Below are 17,920 nucleotides of genomic sequence, written 5' to 3'. Positions count from 1 at the left end.
ACACTGAAACAGGATTAAGATTTTACATATGCTCTTTTATTTGTGCATGATTTATCTACAGAAACAGCTTAATGTGTTGGCGGAACAGCGCCCATCAACAGAAGTGAAGAATCCCATGGAGCAGTGTATCTGCCTCCAGGCACAGCCAGGCAAGACATGGGTTTGTGCAGAAGAATCAAGTCTGTCAAACAGGCAAAAGAAATTCTATCTTTGGACCCATTAGTAAGCTGACATTATCCGCAGTTATTTTTGTTAACTGAAAACATGCATGTAAGAGATGGGTTCTGTTCAGCCTTGAAGAAAAGCACAAATGAATTACAGTGCTGCAAATACCCTAGTATCTGTCTTGTTGGCTAGTCATGGTGCACATTCTTATCCAGTCACTAAAACAGTTGTCGTTTAAGCACATGTCCTCCTCCAGTTCTCTGAGCATGACACATAACCTGATTTTCTGCCCTGTGAAAAGGATGCAATAGGACAAAGGGTGCATTCAGGGGTTTCAGATGTCAGGATGACAAAATCATTTGGTGGTCCCAAAGGCCAGAGACAGTGTTTCTGCTGTAGAGATTTCCTGAGCAGGAGCACCTGCTCTCCAGCATGCCAGCTTGGAACAGAAAACAAGCAGCATCTGAGGAGACACATTCTGCTACACCCTGTCTCCTCATGATAATTATCCTTCAGCAGCTTTGATGTGTCCCTTTGTCCTTATTAACTAAGGGACTAAATGTTTTCAGTGCAGTACTGTAATTGGTAAGTGATTTTTCTTTCAGAGCCCCTTTGGAGCTCCCAGCTGGGAAATGAACTTGGCCATTTAATCTGCATCCCATCTGGACCAGCAGGATTCCTCATCTTGCAAATACTCTTCCAGTAATTCATAGCTGCTAATGTCACATCATATTGTAATGAAGTTAGGCACGTTCAAATGGGTTTTCCAGTGGTATTGTCATTGATGTGCCTCTTTATTTATTGAGAAGATGGTAGAAATCTACATGCAAAATTCTTCATTCTAAAACTGAAATGTTAAGACATAAATGGCAGATGATCAAGCTTATAATGTAAAGAATTCAGTTCCCTAATTATATAAACTAATAAACTAATCATTTTAGTAATATGAGCTGTGAGTTCATACAAGCCTCTCTACTTTCTCCCTTCAGTCTTTGTACATGAATTTGGGGTGAAGGGAAAATCAGTCAAGCTATAAGGAGTTCACACAAGAGTGTTCCCATGAGTCTGGCTCTGATGACAAGCTTTGTACTTAGCCCTTTTAATTCCTTGGGACCTGCAGTCTTTCTTCTTGCCGTCCTTACTATCATTTCAGTCGCTGCTTCTAAGGCAGAACTTGGGTTTTGAATGACAATTTCTGTTTTAAGAATGGCTTTACAGACTGAGCTTTTCCACACCAGAGATGAACACAGGTAAAGCAACAGCATTACAAGTATATTTCCAAAGCTCTAAAAGGATCACCTGTGCCTGAAAGTACAGTTAACATCTGCCTGACTACTAAACAAATGTTTCAGTTACCAAAAGGACAATCAAAATCATATTATTATTAGCAAAGACTCATGAATCTTGCACTGCATTATTTTTGAGTAAAATCTCTGTCTGACCTCTATGTGACCAAGATTCACTTGGCTGAAACATCTGCACTAAAAAAAAGAAAAACTGGAGATTCTCAAAAAGGCTAAATACCATACAGGTAGCCCAGATGCCAAGGTAATACAATGAGAAAACGTGAAGGAACAAGGAAGTCCATAAAATGAACTGGACATTGAAAAAAAGCTTTGCTCAAAATTTCAATGACATATCTGGCACTTCCCTTTATCTGTCATGCAAAAACAGTACATACACAGGATGCTTGCAGTTATTCACAACTATAAATTCAGTCTCAGGACTTGTTGAGATCCTTTCCTCCAGTGCAAGGCATTCCAAACTATCAAAGGAGCACTATGTCACAGATATTTTAGTATATGTTATTGATGCCTTTCTTTTTATGAAGTACAGGAGTGGCTCTACAAATGCTTCTTCTATTTATGAATACTTGGAAGTCAGCCCGTGTAAATATTTGCTGAGATTAAGAGACTTCAGTGGTAGTTCCAGAAATTGAATGTCAGAATTTTTCATTAGCAACCTCAGTTTTTCGGATCATTTTGTTCAAAATTTCAGGCTTCCTAGCAGGCTCTTAGTTAAACCGTCAGTTAGTTCCCTAACTTGAAAGATAGAATTGAAATGTCTAAAGAGCAGTGGAAATGTCCACATAATTTCAGCAACTTGGGCAGAGTTATTGCAGACAATTTTATGAATGCACAGATATCTTGCACTTAGATCCAAAATGCTCAGAATACAACACGATCTATCCCAAGAGAGCCTGAAAAATCTTGTAAATATTGTAAATATTTTAGATGGGAAAAAAAAGAACAGGGGAAGAAAAAAGTTAAAGTATTATGAAAAAAGTAACTAATAATATATATTTACTTTTCGGCTATTTTTGCTGGAATTTTTTGTATTAGATCCAGAACAATGGTCAATGGTAACAGGTCCAAGTTTTGCTCCTTAGTTAGAGATCCCCGAGAGGCAATTGAGGGCATTTTTGGTGGTTACTATAATGTCAATTTGCTCTAGTGCTCCATGCATCCATTTTGTGTTACACTTCCCAGAATAAGAAGCATATATGCTACCATTTTTATAGCAACACATTTGTTCCACAATCAGAGAATTCCGTAACAAATGTGTAAAAGAGAAGAATAATTTCCTTTGGGTAACATGTGGGACAAAATATAGAAGTCCAGTATCTTTTGCATTAACCAAATTTTTCATCCGGGCTCTTCAACTGAGAAGAGAGCACGTGTTATCACAGTGTCATACTAAGTATTCAAGCTGCCAAGCTGTCTTAAAACATAGAAGATTGTTAATTAGAAAAAAAAAAAAAACTGAGAAAAAATACACTTTCTATTAATAATTAGGCAGAATATGTGTGTTGTGACAAATGCTTCGCAGGCAACCTACTCACTGATGACACATTTAATGGGGTATAACTTGCCAGGAGACTTCTTTCTTAACTTGGATGATATCTGGTCACAAAAGGCCTTTTCAAAGATGAAGGGTTTAAAGGTGTCTCCTCTTTCTAGTGTCCCTGCTGTGTGTTCCCCACTGTAATTAGACACAGAGTTTTCACGAAATGCTATATATGAGTGCAATTAAATTTTTCTCCTTGATTTTCCACTTGACTATGAATGGACACAAAACTAATTATCTTTCAGAGCCTTGCTCTTGAATTGCTGTGAAAGTTTTCCTATATTTGACAACAACTTCTAAAGACCGAGGAGCGGGACAAAGAGAAAGGCTTCTAACTAATAAAAAATCCCCAAAACTCGACCCTTTTCAATTCCTTAAGCAGAAAAGATTTTGTGATTGAACTGAAATACCTGAAAAAAACATGAGGAAATAAAAAAGAGGGAGAAGTAGAAAAGATAAAAAAAATTAAAGTTTCAGGACTGGATTACAGATTTGAACATTTTTCAGTTCCACAACAAAAAAAAAATTATTGTAAGTCTTTAAAGTGTTTGTAAGTAAATTATGAGGCATGATTCTGCAGAGTTATAACTGATGGCACAGAGGTAAAAGGGAGATCCAGAGAGTGAGAGAAACAATTTGAAGGACAGCTTCAGAATGATGTGGGTAGATGTAATGGAAATCTCCTCTGCTGAGCACAACACAATTTCATCTCTCCTATGAAACTCATAAACAAGACCCCAGACAGAGTATTTTCCCTTCAGAAATAAAAGAATTCTCATCAAATCAGAAAACGTGTTTACTGAACTCCAATAACCTGTCTCTGCTCATATCAGATATGCCTAGGAAGCTAAAGGAAGCCACCAATGGATGTAGTATGTCAGCACTGCCCACAGTGAGAGCGTTAATCTGGTCTATAACTGACAGTTGATGAAGTTCTAAATATGCCATTGAATAGCTCTTCAAAAATATTACATTAGAAGGAATTACTTATTACGTGTTGGTCCTATTAAGGGTCTGCCACTTCACAGCTTAAATAAATACTGTGTAACATAAGAACTGTTTATAACATGAAAAGTCTCCCACTTTTTCATTTAATTTATCCAAATTTTTTTCTCTTTTTCTATCATGTTCCACATCAATGGAAGCTCCAAATGCCTCATCTTGTTTTTCACATATATTTTTTTATAATTTCCTTTCAAGTATAAAAAGTACATTTTCATGGCTAGGGTAACTCTATGGTCTACATGTCCTTACTCTCCATTTTTCCCTCTCAGCAATGCAATATCTGAAGGACATAAAAAATGCTAGAGCTTCTGAATATTACATTTTTAATTAATTTAGTATTTTTACCTGCAATCCTCTGTTAAGGCAGTTTGAAATGAAAGACTTCTCCTTGTACACAGCATATGCAGGTACAGGATGTAACATTGCTAATGATGAATCTTAAGAAAATTGTCCTGAACACAATTCTAACATGTAGGGCATCTTAGAAAACTCTTATCAAGGTTTTCTGGAAACTGCAGTCCATAACACTCAGTGCCGCTCTTAGATCTGCCATTCAGGTAAGATTGATGAGTAATCATTTTGTGTGATAACAAGCTTGTGTGATAACCTAGAGAGAGATTAAGTACCTTTTCATTAAGCAGTTTCAATTACAAGAGTCACTCTGTAAGGAAATATGTCAATGTGGCAGTAGATTTAGGAGATAGGCCATCAAACTTCTACTCCTTGAACCGATGACTGTTGAAAAGAAAAATTCGAAAAGTAACTTTGAAGTAAACTGTTTTTCTTTGTTTATCATGTAAAATATTTATAGTGCTCATTTTTTTCTGTAAGAAGAAAAATTGCATGAAACATGATATGACAATAGAAAAAAACCCCAAACAATATAAATATACATCGCTTGATTCAACAGATCTCATTCCACATGTCAAAGTTACAATTTAACAGTCTGGTTTTATTAAAATTCTGGGGTTTGCATAAAATCAGGATTTGATTGTGAAAACTTAAAAGATGTTTTGTTTGCAGATTGCTCGGAGGAAACATAATACAAGACATGACAGGTCACCTCACATTTAAAAACAGCTTCATGCAGAATTAAAAGTAAAGGAGAGGTTATGGCATGAATGGAATTGGAGACCTCATCTATCAGAGTATTTTTTAAGAATGCAAGAGTCTGGAATTGTTCTGCAAAGAAATGTCACAGAACTTACATACTAATCCAACACATTTCAAGAAACACTTTAGGAAAAAATATGCATATCCTAGTTGTCAACTTTTAGAGTATTGTCTAACCCACCCAGGGATAACTTCACACAGCAGATTAGCTAAAAATCTTGCCAACTACCAAACTACTACCAGAATAAATCGTTATACAACAGTCGTCTTTAAAAAGTCAGAGAAACTCCCTCCTCTCCATACATCTAACTCCCTGGAAATGATCAGGCAAACAGTTAACAAACGTATTAACAAATTTGCAAGACCCTTTTGGTCAAGAAGAGGGTTTGAATCCATTTCAGGAATGCCTCACGTGCACACCCAGCCCCCTGAAATTGATTCAGGCTACAGTGTCATGGGAACCATGTCTCATCAGAGCCTGTAAGTGGAAAGGTGGTGACCGAAGGAGTCTCCCATGCCACAGCTGGCTTCAAATCAAACATGACCACTGTAGAAGGAGACACCTCTAAATAACAATCAAGGAGTTATTACAAAATGCAGCATTCACAGGAAGGCATCAATCTGCACATTATGCTAAGACAGCACAATGTACTTCTTGAGAGCTTCTCTAATGGAACAGAGAAAGCATTGGAAACACAGAAACACGTGCTACATCCACTCCTCCTCACCCTCCCCTTTCACAGTTCACTAAAGCAGCATAGTCATTTATAAGGAAGAAGAGGATAAAGCAAAATTTGCTGTGAAAAGCCTGCAGCCAAGATGCAAGAGCATAAGGGGGAAGACACAAAATAGCAGAAACCGCATGAACTCAGAGTATCACCAACAAATGAATTGGGGGAAAGAAAAGTTTTCTCTGGATAGGAGTCAGGCTGCCACGAACAGGAATTCGCAAACTGCCTAATCCTCTCAGATAATGCAAGTTTCCATGTCTCAAGTACTCATTTTACCACTGAACTCACACAATATAATATTCACAACATATGATTGTAAAAGATAAATAGTCTGGGATTAAACAAAATCAGCCGTTCAGGCCCTAAAAAGAAGCCATTCATGAGTTACTGACAGAAGAGAAAGTCCTGCCCAAACTCAGTGCTGTGCTCCTTCATGGCGTAGTGTCCCCCCATGGACCACTGGGCTTTGGAGAGAACAGCCTGGAGGCACACTCACATAGATGGAGAATGGGATTTCTGGGGGCAGAAATTGCATGTCCATGTGATTGTCTATCTAGTTTTTACTGTGTCCCAAACCACAGACAAGAATTTCCATACCTCCTTTCAACAGAAGCAACTATTTTGCAACAAATAAAAAGTAAGGTCATCTTTTTTACTTTAATAGAACACAACAAACTAAAAACTGCCCTTGAAGTACTGATTTCAAGAAATCTTTGAAAATATAACATGTACATGAAAGAAGGTTTACTAATGTGCAAAACATAGATGTTTTCTGTCATCCTAGGCCTGTAGATACCAACATTTCTACCATAATGATACTGATCACCTTTTAACTGTGCAATCCTCCAATTAAAACAGAAAATCTCCCTCTAAATTTTCTTCAGTATCACTACTAATGAAATGAGTCATTAACTTTAATAACGCAAATGTGTTGCACTAACCCATTCACAGCAATCAGTGTACAAGATAATATTTTAAGAGCACACTTTGCAAAGTAGCAACTAGTAGATAACCATCTTTAAAAAAAAAACCTTCCACGGCATGGGCTACAAAAACCCCCCTGCCTAATGGCACTTAGATATGCTACAGGAAGACAACAATATATCCAGCTCACCCACCAGAGAATGTAATCTTGGATCCAGGTAAGCACAATTTAATAACTAAACCAAAGGGTGTTTTCCTTTTTCAACACACTTAATCCAATCCTTCAGAGACACTGAACATTCGTTCAGCGGTAAAGGAAGCATATATGAAATTTATTTACATTTCCTCAATCCAATTCTGTATTTGTAATACATAAATCCAGATCATTATGTGGTATTTCATTTTCTATTTATTATACAAGAACTTCGGCAGCACACTTTCTCACAGTTTTTTCTATGACATAACTGGTTCTTATGTGTTTTTGTAGTACTTCAATTTAAAGCAAATTGACTAATAGGATCTCCCATAATAAATTGCACCATTTATACATCAAGTCCAATGTCTTGCCTCCAGCAACAGCCAGTATTCAGCAATCTAGAAGGAAACTAGGAAACATATATTGCTTCTCAGCAATTGCTTTCATTTTGTCCACAAGGGAAGTGTTTCCTGCCTTCTGAAGCAGTTATTTTGTTCCCAGAGGTCTGTAAATCTGTTTGTGCCAAATTTCATTCAAGACAAGTGTGTCACAATCTTGCTAACACAAACTCAAGGAATGTTTCCATAAACCATGCATTTTTCAAAAGGCATACCTGCCAGACCCAGCTCAAGGACCTCTTTTCTCCATTTTCATTTGCTCAAAAGAAAATCTTATCTAGACCTCTCCCTTCTCTTGATCCCAGCTGCCCTCTTTTACAAGCATTGTGTGGGTTAAAAATTAAAGTTATTCTAAATTCATCTTTCCCAGAAAAATTACTAAACAAAAAACCAAAGCCTTTTCTCACCATAAGTGTGTCTTTTTCAGCCTGGAACTGCAGGTGCAGTGTAAGGACCTTGTTTCCTTCTCCAGCAAATAAAGGCTTGGAAAAATCATTACTTTGTCTCTGGTGTTATAATTGCTTCCCCCATCCCAAGCATACTCAGAAATATGAGAACAGGGTAAAAGGTAAATTTCTAGGACAACAGAACAGATATCAAGAGCAAACAAGTTGTATATCACCTTCACAAACTAGCTGCCATTACCTCATTTTTTTTAGATAGAAAAATAGATAGAATAATCAATATATCTACTATTCCACTATAGGTCTAAGGGTCAGAAATGTTCTTCTAATTCCTGTCACACATTGTTAACTGATAGTTTCTCTTGTTTCTTCTTATATAAGTTAAGTTACTTCCTTTATTTGCAGTTTACATCTTACCTCTCAACATACAACACATCCATGTGAGCCTTCCACTTCCCTCCAACTCAGGCCAAGATCCTCTCTTCTTCTTTACATAGACACAGTTAAGTCATTATAGCAGATCTGCTCCAGACTCCTTTCAGCCTCAATTCGCTTTCTTGGTGCAAATACTTGACTGGTCTGTATGTACCTGAGTCTTACACAGATGTGGGATATTTACTCTCCTCACCTCACTCAATACCCCCAGGCACCAGGTCTTTCACCTTGTGGCATTGGCAACTCAAAGACATTTTGTAATCCATTACATTTCCTTGTTGTAACCTTGAGCACTTTTATGTCCATTTAGCACTATAAATACAAAATATCTATTAATTTTAAAGTGATTTTTTTCCTTTTGTATAATCAAGTAACAGCTCTAGTTCTGAAAGTTAACTTTTGCAATTTATTCAGCTTAGATCAATTTGCTGTGTTGTTTTGCAGATCACAATTGTTCCTCTACCTTATAAGTCACTGCCTGTCTCCTTTTTTCTTGCTGAGGAGCACTAAAATGCAGCTATATATGTCAGCATTAATTACACCAGACCTGTAATTGATGGAGCTTTCGGCATTTTAAAAATTTGTTTCCCAGGCCTTCACAGATCTAGTGATACCCTTCCAATTGGCATAAAGAAAGGTGGTAAAATTTCTTTTCTTCCTTCTCATGTGCTGCATGCTAAGTTAGGCTTATCTTTAAATTCACTAGCATTAAACATGTCCTCGTTCCATTGACTCATATTTATATGTTATAAAGAATGTGTTATAAAAGAGACTTTTGGTAGCAAGGTTCTTCTACAGTTATTGCATTCTGCTGACAGCAGTATTATAATTCTTAATGAAATGTAAGTAAGAAAGACTGTTTGCCTTTCATGACCTCAAAACAGGATCTAAAATACTGGCAGGAGAGGTATACAAATGAATTTTATATAGAGAATAAATGGGGTTTTTTTAAAACGTACTCTTTTAATAGGCAAAATAAATGTAAAGAAAGCAGAATATTAAAAGGAGATAAAAGGAAATGTTAAATGTTTTAACTTATGAAAAATTCTATGCAATTTGGATATCAGGAGACATTTTTATGCAGATAGAGTGTCATTGTATAATCTTACATATTATGCAATAAGTACATTAAGAGTTATCATCAGGAAAATAAAAAAATCTTATTTCATTCTGTATATGACATATGCTCTGCACTGCAGTCAGTTTATCACCATTTTAAAATCAAGAATACAAAATATGTCATTATTCCTCAATATTATACAGAAAAAAAGTCATTCCATTACTCAACCCCACACACAGACATACCCCCCTACCCTGCTGCCAAAAAAAGCTCTTTTCATGGCTAGGTTACAGAATTTTAATAGTTTGATGAAATTTGTTTTCTTATTTCAGACAGTCTGAAAAAATATGGAAGAGCACACTATTATTTGGAGAAGATCAGTTTAAAATTTGCTGGCTTTTAGTAGTTAAAAAAAGCTGACAGAAACAAGGATCATGTTAGAGGTCCCAGTGTAAAAATAGATACGATGATTAATCTTGTTGCACCTTCATAAAGTCAAAAATATTAAGTGTTAGGAACTTTGATGTGTCAGTTCAAATAATTTCTTTATATGCTGTAATCCAAATCAAGAAGACTGAAATTTCTAGACATACAGACATTGGAATTAGAGACCAGGATTTGGATAATTTGTTTGTTTTCCAAAGTAACCTCTGTGGTAGATCACATTGCCACTGCAGCTTGTGATAAATACCTGTGAAAACCCAGCACAAATTAAAATCTTCAATAGTGTTAAAAAAAAAAAATCCATCCCAAAAGCCATTCATTTAGGGGGAAATGGCTTACAGAAACAGTTCAGAAGAGCCTCCAGGTCTTTTTATTCTGTTGGTTAATCAAAACTTCAGCAAATACAGTAAATCAAAAGATTTATTTCAATAGATCTCTTATCTCACTACCCTTATCTCAGTATCTTTACCAATGTCTAAAATGTTTTTAATACAAGAGATACACATGGGTATATTGCTTACACTGTCATCCTGTTTAGCAGCCCTAATTATGGACTGCTTGATGTTATACAAAAACAGAAAATAAATGATGCCTGCCTTCAACCAGATTAAATGGAAATTGAAAGCAGAAGAAACCAAGAAAGACACAGGGTGCATTTCTGAAACTGTCACAGCACACTGACAATTGCACTGTTTTCAAGGTTGTTTTTTATATAGACAGTACACAAAAGTGAGCATTTCAAAGAGGAACTAGAGAGGGTTACACAAGTCATTCTGGAAAAAAAAGTAGCTGCATGTGTAATAAGTGGTGATGAAGTCTGAGCCAGATGGTAACGGGTCAGTTATTACCGCTGAGTGAAGGACAAGGACCCTAGATATAACCTCTGCCTCAAAATGGATGCGTGGGGATTTAATATGTAGCAGGACTGATGTAGAGAAAGATGAGGCATGGGTAGAAAAGCTGAGTAGGAAAAGGGTATGTCCAACATCTCAAATCAAGGCCAAATTAAGGAGTGGGAATGAAGAAGCACATAACCAAGGTGCTGGATATGAATTATCTATGAAAACTAGTGTGGGAGAGGGCAAGTGCAAGAGATTATACAAGGGACAGAGAGATACAATGAGAAAAGAGAGTGTGTGCTACCTGGGAGAGGAAAAATGGGGAGGGAATGAGATACCATTTCAGAAAGCAAAGAAAACTTGGGGGCAGCCAAAAAAATGGGAAAAAATGGGAGGTGAAATCTCTGAATCACAGAAACTGAAGAGAAGAAGCCTAACATGTAAAACAAGATAAAGCCCAACACACGCAATGCAAGCTACCATTGCTTCAATTTTAAAAAATATTTAAATATAATTAGCCTCTGCATATGAAATTATCATAACCAAAAGTTCCTCCCAAAACTGAAACAACTGGATATTGTGGGAGCAAAGGGAAGGGTACAGCACACGAACAGACAAACAGAAAGGCTTTACATACTGCATAGCACTTAGTCAATATTCACACTCTTCATGTGTTTGGCATAGAGTATAAAGGTGTGAAAATTAACAGCTACTGAGCAGCTGTGTCTAAATTGGTAAATCCAAGTCCAAAGTGACCTAAAGTGAATCAATAACTAAAATAGAACCTTTGCATCAACATTTTTAGTGTGGAAGGGAGCTGAGTGATTTTTTTATATAAAAGCAACTGCTGCCAGCCCAGAACAGCAAAATATTCTAATATCCAGTCTTCTCTCAACCCAATTAGCATTTAAAATTACAATAACTGCAAAAAAAGGTTTCAAAGTATTACAAGGATCATGTTAGGCAATTCTGCATCTAATGTGCTTCTGTGGATTTCAGAAGATTCTCTAAAATATTAAGAAATCAATATCAAAAAGCAAACCAATGGAGGAAATATTGAGGAGCTGACAAAATTGATTTACAATGGCAGTTAATCTGAGGCTTTTGAAACCCGAAAAAGTTGGCACCGCAGAGAGCTATGGGTTTCTTAACAAATTCATATCATACGCAGTCACTTAAAAAATAAAAGCAATATTAATTTCTACAAAAAAAAGAATGTTAAAGTATGTTAAAGCACCATGTTAAAGTAAATGGTTATCTATGAAGCAGGAAAACTAATGTAAGCAAAACTGCTGAAAATACAATGAAAGGAAGAGAACATGTTTTATCCCCTTCTTGATGTGTGAAACTTAGAAAGAGTTAAAGGCAATGGAACCTTAGAGATATCACTAAAGATGGCTTATCAGATAAATGTAAACCAAATCTATTGAGCCAGCTATATCACTTTCACACATCCTTAGATTAAGCAAACACCTACATAAAAGGTTAAAACCAGAATGGGCAGGAGATGACAGAAGAAAGTACAAGGTTAGTCAGGCATCATAGAAACTACTGTGTGCTAATAGCAGTAACCCAAAATTAAAGAGCACAATTCAATCAAAAATCTACTAATTTTTGCCAATATGGGGTGTTGTGGCTGCATTTGCACTTTACATTGTATTTAGCCATTCCAAACCATATCAGTTGCAATTTACTTCTTCTCACCAAGAGGGACAACATAGGCTGCACATATATGCAGTCACATAGGTGACTTACAGGTGGTGTTTGGGAGCTAAAAGAGCCCTTCACAGACTACCTTTCATGACAATGACTCTTGTTGTTAATGTTCTAAATAACTAGAATTAATTGTTTAATAACGAAGAGGTATGTATTAAACCCATATAACCAATGACGAATTACATGGCTTTACAGGAGGAGTCTTTTTTTTTTAACCTACAAAATATTGTACATCAAGTGATAGATATTTATGCTTCTAGACAGATAAAAACCAAAGCAAATAGCCACTCTGTTGAAGCTAAGAGACCATCACAAATGTGTTAATTGCTTAGTGTTTGCAGCTAAGCAGGAGCAAGAGAAAAACTTTCAAATTGCATTAAGTTACCAACAACATGATAACAAGGCTTTTATTTATTCTCCTAATCCCTAGAAACTAGCAACAACAACAAAAAAATCCTGATGTTGTGAACATTACCTGTTCACACTATGCAATAAATGAGATGGGTCAATCCTGAATTTATCTAGATTTTTCTCAGATCAAAGAAAACCTTATCAATTGGAAAACAAGACATTTTAGAGAGCTGAAACCTGAAAAACTGCCAGTAGCTAGCAAGCTGTCTCTGTATCATCAAATTGCCAAATAAAAGAAATAGTAATGCTCACTCTATATAACCCATATTATGCTTTTTGGCTCCTTCTGGAATTAAAAATACTTTATATTACCCATTCAGCTTCCATCAGCAAGACATGCAGAACTGCAGAGGGTTAAGGTTGTTTCTCAGAGCCAAATCCTGTGCCCATGCATTGGATGTTTACAGCATGTTGTTTACAACAAGCTCTAAAAGAAACAAGAAAACAAATTAATAATAACTGACCTCATAAGAAACAGTAGTGAGAGGACAGAATTACTTTAGAGAAAAGGGCAAAAGAAAATGAATGCAATTTGTTAACCTCAAAATAAGTATTTGTACCACAACATATCTTCGAGGTTTTTTTCTTTTTCCCTCCCTTTTTTATTGTTGGTTGTCCTTGAAAATTTTATTACAAATTACATCTTTTACAAGACGGTTATTTAAACAATTTGTATAAATGAGGACTAAAAGATGAAATGTTGTCGCCGTGCAGATTTCAACATTTACACTTTACAAAAGTAGGAATTATGCTACCAAATCAATGGACAGAAAATATTCCTGAGACAATGCTATCTGTTTATGAACAATTTTGAAACATAAAGAAATTCATTAACATGCACACAAAAAAAACCCCAAGCACTAGAAAATACACTGTTTACTTCTGGAATTATTTTTTTTAAAGACAGAATCTACTCTACAGGCATACCTCTCATTCTGCAAAATGCCAGAATAGGTTTTCTTAAATGTGAATCCTATCTCAGTTTTTTTCCTGTTTGGTTCTTTCTATTTCTATTACTCTTTATAAAATAACTGCCATTTCTACATCACTTATCTAATACCTAAAAGTATTCATTTGTAGCTCTGTTAAAAATTAAATTCTGCATCACCCTTCAAGTGATTAAGCACTAATCCAAGTTATTTTTTAATTAATTTATTGTTGCAGCACTGTAAGAAACAGACTTTCAAGGGGATAATTTTAACCAGAATGAAGATATAAGGAATTTGGGTTATAGTGGGAAAGGTGCAACCTACACCTTGTCTAAGGAACAGTGGTACTGTAGAAAAGTGTTGGTATCTTGCAGATGTGACTGTGTCTGATGACCAGGCAACTTGACTGATAATTTGAGAGGTCTCGTTCCTGTAATAATCCACCTTCCTTTTATTTACATCATTAGGGCTAGTATTAACACAGAACAGGCTGATATCAATATTCTGCAAAAAAGACTCCAATTCCAGTCTCCAAAACCTCTCCTCTTCAAGACAAAAAAAGGGGATTTTTATGATTCGAAACTGCAGAGTTTAAGCTCAGATTCCACCAGTACAACTGAAGTTTTTTCTATCTTGGACTGCTCTCATCATTTGAGAAGGTAGCACCATTAACAGAACGGTACTAAGAATAAACTGCTATATTTAGATATCTGTAAATTGACAGATCTCTTGATAATCTTAAATGTGAGAAAGGTTGATTTTATGAGACACCAGTTCTAGTGATATATACAATATTCTGTTTTAGGAAGTGAGCAAACAGGATGCCTTTAAATAGTAACATTCTGAATTTGGGATGTTTACTTCTCTTATCTTCACCTCACAGAGATGGAAGAGCTTCAAATGAAACATAACATTTTAAATAGTTATGCCCTGTTCTGACACTTCTCCAGAGGTCAGTTTTCTCAGGGTTGTAAGTTGCAGCTAAACAGTATAGCTATAGATCAGCTCAGTAACATGCTCTTATGCTGGGGAGTCAGCAGCACAACTCAATAACAGAGTGTAAAAACCCTGATGCCTCTGATTTAGGATATCATGAGAGATCTGGACATCTGGAACCATAAAGCTGCCAGAAGCAGGCTAATGTTTTTGCCTGGCAGAAGGCAATTAAATGGGAAGCTTTCTGTGAAGCTGCCAGCATTTTGAAAATGTTCAACGCCAACAAAGTGGTGCAGAGATCTTCACCTTGATAGTGAGTTTTGACATCTCATTACTGATAGTCATTTGGTAACTGTGTCCTCTGGTGCCTACAATCTCAAACATAATGGATATTATAATTTATTTAGGTAGAGCCCTAGATCAGACGGTGACTCAAGCAGAAATCTAGGGCAGTCCTGAAAGACACAGAGGGGGGAAAAAAGGGAACAAAAAGGAAGGGGAAAAAAAAGAGGAAAAAAGTAGGACTGGATGTTGAAAACAAATGTTGACAATAACTATGGGTAGGAATACACAGTTATTACTAGCACTGCTGAATTTAGTTGATCTTCCTTTGACTGTGCAGTTGAACTATGGGTAAAGGAAGACATGACAAAGCCACCAGGCTAAATCAAGTGCTGAAATGTGCAGAACTTCATAATATTTAAGAGATTCATGTACTTCATTATAAAATGTACTGAATAAGTTATAGCTGTCAATTTTGAAGCATCAATTTAGCATCAGCAAACTCCAGACCAGCTTGTGAAATATTATATGCTTTTTTCCTGCCCTCATTGAATCTGGATATACTATCTATTGGACTGTAAAGAATGTTATAAACTGCCCGTTTTTTTCCCCCTCAAATACACATGAAGTTTTGTATGCTTTGAAAAAAAATCTTTGATTGCAGCATCTGAGATTTTTCACCAAGAATATAAGAAACAGTTTCCCTAAGGTAGTCTATTTTGTGAACCTTTTAGGCTTCTCTAAACAGGCATGAAAAAATTGTTGCTTCTGTTTCCCTGTTCTCATTCCCAGATAAAACATTTTAATCCACTCTCAATTTTGCTCTCTAATGTCTTGTCCTCATTGTAGTCACTCTTAATATTCACTACAGAATGAAAGAGCCAAATTAGGCCCATTATATATACATTCACATGAGCAGATGGGATTTCAGGTGAGACTCAGAGCAATACAATAGTACGGAGAAGAAATTCAGCAGAGCATTCAGCATCCTCAGAGGTTTAGCAGGATGACTTTAAATCACCAGTGCCCTCTGCTGCTCTCAGGATGGTCTTTTATTTTTTGTGTTGTTTTTCCATTCATCCAGATACAACTTCGACGCTTCTCCAAGCCATCCTCAATTCGTTGTAGGATTATTCATGGCTTCTGTGATTTGCAGAATTCTGTCCCTGTGAGACAGAATTACAGCCTGATCTATCCCAGCATGGGTGACATGCTGACATGGGTGCATTGCTGAGGTAGGACATGGGGTGATGGCCTGAGAGCCAGAGCTGTTGCTGCCCTGCATCACAGCTCTGCCAGGAGTGTTCATCCTCTCCAAAAGCAAAAGCTTGCAAGGTTTTCAAGGAATTTTACTGCTTGTCCCTAAAGGTCATGGATAGAAAGGGGAGGTTGTCTCTGCTTTCACCTAGGAGGCTGAGTTTTGCAGGGAAGATCCTGTACTGCAGGTAGACTAAATCTAATATCCCTCTATGAAGGATAGAGAAACATGAGTAGTTACAATTTCATCAGCTGCACAGAGTAATACCTACCTAGGGGGAAAATCAATCAGATAGTGTCTGATCAATGTTTTTGTGATAGCATTAGCTATGTGGCTCATAAAACCTCTGAGGTGATGGCGCTTATTTTCCTTACCTGTGTAATTCATTTATTAGCCTAAATTTACAGCTGTCAGCATTGATTTGGAGAACCAAACCTAAATGAACATGCATTTTGTGGGTTCCAAGGACAATCAGCTAAAAGCCTAAGAAAAATGTAACAAATTTTTACATTGAACAGCTAACTAATTTCCATTTCATTTATATATACATAAAAATAATTTAATTCCTAGAAGGAAAGCTGTCTGGTCAGGAATTCTGAATCTGGCTCCCATTTTTCTTCCTCCTTAAGGAACTGTGAAACTCCTACATGATCCAATAACTCTCACACTCCTCAAAAGAAGGGGGATGGTCAACTTAAAGTGAAAGGAGATGCGTTTTTTGTGACTGTAGGTTACATTTGTACACATGTCCAAAATCCTGCAACACAGCCACTTCCACAGACTACCAAATATGACACTCCAAACTTTTCTGACAGGGAAAATAATGTTAATTGCAATATTTATTTGGTACACCCTTTATACAAAGGTACAAAAAAGCCCAAAAGACTTCTTACGCTATTGGTCTAAATCTTGTGTTGACTCATAAACTAACACAGTTCCTGCTTAAAGTACCTTACATGAGACAGTTTGGGTGCCTGCCCATTTGTCTGAAGTAGTATTTTCTGCTTTCTCTTCAGACATGGCTCTTTGAGGGGTGTGGGGAAGCCTTGATTTTTTTGGCAGGAAGGGCTGCTGCACACACACTGCTCGCACTTAGGGAGAGATACACATGTTCCTCTTCCTCTTGATCTTTACAAGTTAATGGGCACCGCGGGAAGCTGATGCTTGATCTCCGTTATGGTGCTCCAGCTGTCCTCTGTGGGGACCTGATGTCCTGCAGCACAGGGTCCAGCTGATAACAAGAAGCAGCCCTTCTGTCCAAGGCTGACCATGTCCCGGAACTGCAGGGTGGGATGTGTGTTTGGCTGTCATGCATCATTAATATGGCCATTCTACACTAAGGTACAAAATCCCCCTCCAAGTAAAGCTCTTCTATTCTTTCTTCCAAAAGGAAAGGATTTTTTTACTCATTCTCCAAAGCTGTGATGCCACCTCTCCTATGTATTACAATTTGTCCCTTGGGGCAGTGCCAGACATTGCAAGAAAATGGTATCAGGTTACACAGCACAATGCAAATTATAAACTACATTCAGTGGCCCACAGGATACATAAAGTACCAGGACTGGTACTCGGTGATTGTGCCTTATGAATTATTCTCATAAATGATATTGAAAAGCAGTGAGAGGCTCAGTAACTCATGCAAGTTACTCCAAGAGAAAACAAAACAAAGAACTCAGCCCTTGCTGGCATTCAAACAAACAGACGGTGTACAATAATTGCCATGCTCCTCAGAGCTAGTATTACAGCATAAAACTGAGTTTATCTAGTCTATATTTTGGTCAAGAATTCAAGCAACGTCCTTTTCTTGCACTTGAACGTTTGCATGCA

The sequence above is a fragment of the Coloeus monedula genome, assembly GCF_965178545.1.
Source record: "Coloeus monedula genome assembly, chromosome: Z".
Lineage (NCBI taxonomy): Eukaryota > Metazoa > Chordata > Aves > Passeriformes > Corvidae > Coloeus > Coloeus monedula.
The sequence above is the reverse complement of the archived record's forward strand: the minus strand, read 5'-3'. Positions refer to the sequence as shown.